Source organism: Nicotiana tomentosiformis, chromosome 9 (genome assembly GCF_000390325.3).
Source record: "Nicotiana tomentosiformis chromosome 9, ASM39032v3, whole genome shotgun sequence".
Taxonomy (NCBI): domain Eukaryota; kingdom Viridiplantae; phylum Streptophyta; class Magnoliopsida; order Solanales; family Solanaceae; genus Nicotiana; species Nicotiana tomentosiformis.
Genome location: NC_090820.1, coordinates 31257472 through 31265745, shown reverse-complemented (window position 1 = coordinate 31265745; position 8274 = coordinate 31257472).

The following is an 8274-nucleotide window of genomic DNA, read 5'->3' as shown; positions in this document are numbered from 1 at the left end:
TTTTAAAGTTAGGCTGATATTCTAAAATAGCCTTCTTTCTTGAATTGACCTCCGGACAGCTCAAATCTATCCAAATTAATTGTATAACTCCATTAAAATTTGTCGGAAATAATTCTGGATAATAATACGTCGACTTACAAATTTATTCCAAAAAGTCAACAAAAGTCAACGCGAGGCTTGCCCCTCGGAACCCAACATAATTTTCATGAAATCCGAACACTCATTCCGATACGAGTTCAACTATACCAATTTTATCAAATTCCAATAAGAACTCGACCTCCAAATCTTAAATGTTTGTTTTTGGAAGATTTTGTAAAAATCTTGATTTCTTCCATTTAAATCCGAATTAAACGATGAATATAATCATAGATTCATGAAGTATAATCACTTTAGGATATATAACACTTACACCAACTAAGCTTGTGAAGAATCCCTCCAGAATCGCCCAAATCCGAGCTCCGAAAATTCCAAAACGAAATGCCAAAAATGGCCAAGTTCCATCCTTATATTTCTGCCTAGTTTCGCACCTGCGGACTAATTTTCGCACCTACGTGCTCGCTTTTGCAAGCGAAATCCTTCTTCTGCGATGGCCACTGCCAATAAACACATCGCACCTGTGGAATCCTTTCCGCTTCTGCGCATTCGCAGGTGCGATGCAACATGCGCATCTGCGCAAACAGCCGCTCCTGCGCCTTCCTTTCCCGCTTCTGCGGTTCCGCAGGTGCGGGATTTTCTTCGCACTTGCGATCACTGACATGCCCTTCCATTTTTGCTTCTGCGATGGCTCCCTCACTTTTGCGTGGTCACACCTGCGCCCAAAATTCCGCAGGTGCGATTCCAGTAGCTGCTGCCATTTTCCAACAACTTCTTCTAAGTTCGAATTGCTCCGTTAACCTTCCGAAATCTGCCCGAGGCCCCCGGGACCTCAACCAATTATACCAACATGCCCCAAAATACAATACGAACTTAGTCGAGGCTTCAAACCACATAAAAACAATGCCGAAATTACGAATCGCGCATCGAATCGAATTATAAGTTTTCAAATCTTCCAACTTCTATATTTTGCACTGAAACATATCAAATCAATCCGGAATGACTTCAAATTTTGCACACAAGTCATAATTGATGAAATGGGGCTATTCTCATTTCCTGAATCGAAATCTGACCTCGTTATCAAAAATTAACCCTTCGGTCGGACTTTCCAAAATCTTCTATTTTCTAACTTTCGCCAAAATGCGTTGAATTGTCCTACAGACTTCCAAATCTGAATCCGAACATACGTTTAAGTCCGAAATCATCATACGAAGCTATTGACATCATCAAAATTCCATTTCGGGGTCGTTTGCTCAAAAGTCAACTCTTCGGTCAACTCTTTCCATTTAAGCTTCTAATTAAGGATTGTTATTTTAATTTAATTCCGAATCTATCGAAAATCGAACTCGACCACCCCCGCGGGTCATAATACATATTACGAAGCTGCTTGAGACCTTAAGCCACTGGACAAGGTGCTAATTCTTAAAATAACAAGTCAGGTCGTTACAAGCCATTTTGTTCAGCGACGAAGATTTTGAGGGCATCGTACAACCTCACAACGATGCACTGGTAATATTCGTACTTATCAATAAATCTGGAGTTAAATGTGTGCTGATTGATCTAGGTAGCTTGGCCAATATCATCAAATCAAGGGTCGTAGAGCAATTGGGGTTACAGAATCAAATTGTACCAGCAGTCCGAGTATTGAACGAATTCAACGTGGCGTGTGAGACCACGAAAGGGGAGATAATTGTACCAGTAAACACTGCCGGGTCAATTCAAAAAATGAAGTTCTATGTAATCAAAGGGGATATGAGGTAAACCGCTCTATTCGGAAGGACATAGGTCCATAACATGAGGGCAGTACCTTCGACCTTGCATTAGGCGCAAAAATATTCCATACCAGGAGGAGTCAAACGGTCTACGGAGAATAGCTGGTAGTAAGGAAAATGTGTATTGTCGACGAAGTGATCCCGGTGCCCATAGTTTCAACATCGAAGAGCACAGAACTAACCAAAAACAAGAGATTAAATAGCAATCACTAATACCGATCTCAGTCAAATCGGAGATATAGGAAGAACAAGAAGCAGATGATGAGGACGATTACAGTGTCCCGAGATCATTCATAGCTCCCGATGATACCGACGCCACCATATCAACTGTTGAAGAGTTGGAGCAAATCATATTAATCAAGAATATACCGGATCAATAGGTATACTTGGGCACGGGGTTAACCCTCGAGCTCAGGAAAAAACTTATTGATTTTCTTAAAGCTAACGCCGATTATTTTGCTTGGTCCCATCTTGACATGACAGGGATCCCACCGGAGGTAACCACTCTCAAGCTGACTTTGGACCCGAAGTTCCATCCGATTAAGTAGAAGGGGAGACCACAGTCCGAGATCAAAAATGCGTTCATCAAAGATGAGGTATCTAAACTTCTAAAAATAGGATCCATCCAGGAAATTAAATAGCCGGATTAGTTAGCTAACGTAGTGGTAGTACCTAAAAAAGAAAATAAACTAAGGATATGTGTGGATTATAAAGACCTAAACAAAGCATGCACAACAGATTTCTCGATCTTAACATCGATCGAAAAGACTTCAATCGAATGATCGATGCGATGACCGGGCACGAGATACTCAGTTTTCTCGACGCCTACTTCGAGTACAACCAAATTTAGATGGACCTGGATGATCAAGAAAAGACTTATTTCATAACAAAATTTGACACATACTGCTATAGCATAATGCTGTTTGGGTTAAAGAACGTTGGTGCCACCTACCAATGCCTAGTAAATCGGATGTTCGAACAAGAAATAGGGAAATGAAAGTTTATATTAACGATATGTTGTTCAAGTCCATGCCAGCATAGGGTCATTTGAAACATTTGCAGGAAACCTTTGACATACTAAGGGAATACAACATGAAGCTAAACCCGGAGACGTGCGCATTTGGGGTCGGCTCGGGCAAAATCCTCAGGTTCACGGTATCTAATCGAGGGATAGAGATCAACCCCGATAAAATAAATACCATAGAGGACATTACTATAGTGGACAACGTCAAGGCGGTTCAAATACTGACCGGGCATATAGACGCATTGGTCCGGTTCATCTCGAGGTCCTCGGACAAGAGCCATCAGTTCTTCTCACTGTTGAAAAAGAAGAATATTTTTTACTGGACTCTAGAATGCCAACAAGCTTTAAAAGAACTCAAATGATACCTGTCGAGCCCCCCTCTGTTGTACACCCCGAAGGTAGACGAATAGTTGTACCTGTACTTTGCAGTTTCCATGGTGACGGCAAGTGGTGTCTTAGTTCGGGAGGAAGAAGGTCTAGAACTGGCTAAGAACCTCGAGGACGAAGTGATAGGAGCCAAATATGAATCCCTCCTCATCATAAATCAAGTCAACGAAATGTTCGAAGTAAAAGAAGAACAGATGTGGAGGTACTTGGACAAATTGCAGGTGACCACTGCACCAATTCAAAGAATGGACTCTGCAACATGTACCCCGAGATCAAAATAGTGAGGCTGATGCACTGGCCAACTTAGGGTCGTCTGTCAACTCCGATGAATTTAGATCGGGAGTAGTGGTATAACTGATGAACTCTGCGGTAGAAGAAGGCCACGCCGAATTAAACTCGACGAGTTTGACTTGGGATTGGAGAAACAAATACATAGACTACCTGAAGACAGGAAAATTGCCTTCGGATCCCAAGGAATCGAGAGCCATGCGCACCAAGGTTGCCAGATTTTGCTTAGTCGAAGGGGCATTGTTCAGGAGATCCTTCTTCAGCCCACTGGCCAGATACTTAGGGCCGGGAGAGACCAAATATACCATGAGAGAAGTTCACGAGGGCGCTTGTGGGAACCATTCAGGGGAAGAATCCTTAGTTCCGAAGCTAATCAGAGTCAACTACTACTAAAATGAAATGGAGAAATATGCAAAAGACTTCGTGCGAAAATGCGACGAGTGCCATAGACACGCTCTGATAATTCATCAACCGGGAGAGATTCTCCACCCGGTTCTGTCACTATGGCCATTTATGAAGTGGGGAATGTACATCGTTGGTCCCCTGCCATGGGCACCCGAAAAAGTTCAATTCTTAATATTCATGAACGATTATTTTTCCAAGTGGGTCGAGGCTCAGACATTCGAGAAGGTCCGAGAGAAAGAATTCATCGACTTCATCTGGAATCACGTAATATATCAATTTGGGATACCAACCGAGATCGTTTGCGAAAATGAAAAATAATTCATCTGCAGCAAGGTAAGTAAGTTTTTCGAAGATCACATAATCAAGAAGATATTATCATCGCCTCAACACCCTAGTAGAAATGGGCAAGCGGAATCGACTAAAAATAACTATACTCTAAAACCTGAAAAAGAGGATGACCGGTTTGAAAGTAAAGTGGAAGTAAATCTTGCCTGAAGTCCTATGGGCATACCATACGTCTTCGAAGTCAAGTACTGGGGAGACCCTATTCTCTCTGGTCTACGGAGCAAAATCCTTAATACCAATCGAGGTAGGGGAACTAAGCCTCAGGTTCCAGTATGCTACCTAAGAGTCATACAGCGAGGCCATGACCGCGAGCCTGGAAGTATTGGACAAAAGGTGGGAGGCTGCCCTAGTCCGATTGGCCGCCCAGAAGCAACGAGTAAGGAGGAACTACAACCGAATAGCCAACCTCTAACATTTTCAAGTCGGGGACTTGGTATTGAGAAAGGTAACACTACACACCAGGAACCCAAACGAAGGGAAACTGGGCCCAAATTTGGAAGGACCACGTCGAGTCGTTGGAATAATCGGCAATGGCTCGTACAAACTCGAATCAGAAAATGGCGTACAACTACCAAAAAAGTGGAACGTGGCACACTTGAAGCGGTACTACTGCTAATGTACGAACATAATTCCTTCTTAATTTAGTTACATTACGGACTAACGCATGCAGGTACTCGGCCAGGGGAGAATATGACTATTAGGTCTGAAAGTACTTGTTTTATTCTTTTTCCCTTGAACATATTTTGTCCCTAAACGGGTTTTTCAGCAAGGTTTTTAATGAGACAATAGTAAAATGTGCTACCTTAGTTTTGAAGACCGGCCTTAAATCGGAATTGATGATCATTTGCACTGAATCAACGGTATCTGAGCCCTCATAAGTTCGGACTCAAATACCGAGGGCCATCACCCCTAGGTTAGGATTCTTAGAAAGGGAAAATTTTTTTATGCCAAATGCCAAGGCTTGGTGATTAGGATTCATTTGTAAGGGCCAAACGGTCATACGCACAGTGCCCATATAGCCCACTCTAGCGACGGCACAAGGCCTATGGGCCTCCGATTATATACCCTGCATATAAAACAATGAAAGGAATCTTTGTTTCCCTTATACTTTATTACTACGAATTTCGCTTCTTCGATACTTCACAATAAATCCCAAATACTAAATCCCATGTGCTACCCCTACTCGTGGACTGCCGTCCAATAAAATATTGTGATGGCCCGGGCTATCGAATCCCGGAGGCACCTAGCCTATTAGGAAGTGCCCAAATACTAAAGGCTACGACTATCCTAAAATGGCTTGGAGACTTCCGAAGTCCGTACCCAGAAAGTAAGGCCCTTACGTATGAACAAAACCTATAAAAAGGTTACCCTCAACAAAATCATCGTCGTATATGACTAAAATACTTAAGCATCTTAATGGCCTTAGATTTTATTGAAGACTCAAACCACGAGTAATCCGGGATTGCCATCAAAATCGGGCCCCATTCAGACCTCCGAAGAACGGATGCTCTAGACTACATTAGATTTTCTACTAAGGTATTAAAAACGATACGCAAGTAACAAAATTGCAAATAGACGCTGAAAGATAAAGATACAGTATTACCAAATAGGGGAATTTTATATATTTCAAAAAATATTTACAAAGGCACGATAAAACGGCCCCAAAATGAACAAAAAGAAAAATATAAGGGAAAACTAAAAAACAAATTAAGGCATCTACGCCTAGACTTCACCGGGGCTCGACTCGTCACAAGAACCGTTGGAAACCTCGGAGCCTTTGGGACCCGCAAGCTCATAGAGTTCTGTTGCCTTGGCCTCGAGTTTCTTGGCTTCTTCGATCTCGGTTGTCAGGTCAAAACCTCGGGTGTGAATCTCCTCGAGGGCCTCTCTTCGGGATAGCCTCTTCACATATTCAGTCTTCGTCTTTAAGCAGGTCTCGGCTATCTCCACATCAGCCTTATATTGGGCCAGTATTTCCTCAACATCGGAGGAATCGATTGACGTTGCCTCCAATTTGGACCTCAGTGCAGTACATTCTTGGACGAGGGCATTGTAACGACCCAGTCGGTCGTTTCGAGAGATGTAGCCCCGTTTTCCCATTTTTTGCCTCTTATGTGTTCTATAGCTGCTATATGACTTACCAGGTTAGTTGGTTCGGGTCCGGAGTGATTTCAGAGTGAATTGAGACACTTAGTCTCACAATTGAAAGCTTAAGTTGGAAAAGTCAACCGGATATCGATTTATGTGTAAACGACCTCGTATTTGAATTTTGATGGTTCTGTTAGCTTCGTTAGGTAATTTTGGACTTAGGAATGTATCCGGATTGTGATTTGGAGGTCCGTAGTAGAATTAGGCTTGAAATGGCAAAGTCAAATTTTTTAAAAGTTTGACCGGGGGGTTGATTTTTTGATATCGGGGTTAGATTCTTATTCCGAAAGTTGTTGTAGGTTCGTGGGGTCATTTGTGACTTGTTTGCAAAATTTGAGGTCAATCGGGCGTGATTTGATAGGTTTCGACGTCATTTGTAGAATTTGGAAATTTCAAAGTTCATTAGGCTTGAATCCATGTGCAATTTGTGGTTTTAGCGTTGTTGGATGTAATTTGAGGTTTCAACTAAGTTTGTATGAGGTTTTAGAACTTGTTGGTGTATTTAGTTGAGGTCCCGGGGGCCTCAGGTGAGTTTCGAATGCTTAACGGATCGAAATTTGGACTTGGTAAACTGCTAAAAATGCTGGTTTTCTGTCACTGGTATCCTTCTATGCGATCGCGGAATCTGCGGTCGGATAGGCTTGTTTGGGCAAAGGTGAGATTTATTCTACGCGATCGCGTGAAGGCACCTGCGATCCTGTAGGCTTGTTGAGGCAGAGTTGATTTTTGTTCTTCGCGATCGCGTGAGGTCAACTGCGATCGCGTAGGTTGGTCCAGTCTGTGCTACGCGAACGCGTGGGAAATGTCGCGTTCGCATAGGGGAACTTGAGAGGAAACTGGGCCATGCGTTTTCTCTATATGATCGCGTGAAGAGGGTTGCGATCGCGTAGAGCTGGGATCCTGTGCATCGAGATAACGTGAAGGACATCGCGATCTCGTAGGGTCTTTTCTGGGCAGTGAAAAATTGTGCTTCGCGGTCGCGCATATTTGTTCGCGATCACGTATAGCAAATGACTGGGCAGAGAGTTTAAGTTCTGACCCGTTTTCCATTTTTGCCGATTTGGAGCTCGGGTTGAAGCGATTTTTGGGAGATTTTCAGAGAAAATAATGGGATAAGTATTCTTAACTCAATATTAGTTAAATTACTCGAATCCATGGTTGTTTTTAACATTTAATGGATGAATTAAGTTGGACAATTTAGAAAACCCTCTTGGTTTAAATTGAAGATTTGCGGGTCGAGTTGAAGTCGGATTTTGGTAAAATTGATATGGGTAGACTTGTGGTTGAACGAACTTTCGGATTTTGTAACTTTTGTCGGTTCCGAGAATTTTTGAGCTAAATTTTGGATTTTGTTGGAAAATTAGTATTTTCTTATGAAATTAATTCCAATAAATTTTATTGACTGAATCGAATTATTTGTGGCTAGATTCGAGGTGTTTGGAGGTCAATTCACGAGGCAAAGGCATAGCGAAATAGAGAATTACACGATTTTAGGTAAGTAACAGTTCTAAATTTGGTTATGAGGGTATGAAACCCCGGATTATGTGTTATGTGATCGGTTTTGAGGTGACATACATGCTAAGTGACGGGCGTGTGGGCGTGCATCGTAGGAATTGTGACTTTTTCAAATTTCATAGAATTGTGTAGTTGAATAATCTGTTGTTATCTGTACATTCTCCATGTAGTAGAGAAATTGAATCATAAATCATGTTCAGATTATGTGTTGGCACTATAGGGACCTACAAAGGTCGTGTACTTGTTGAACTATCTGCTCAATTGTTGTTTTGTACTCAGTCACAAGTTACTTGTTTA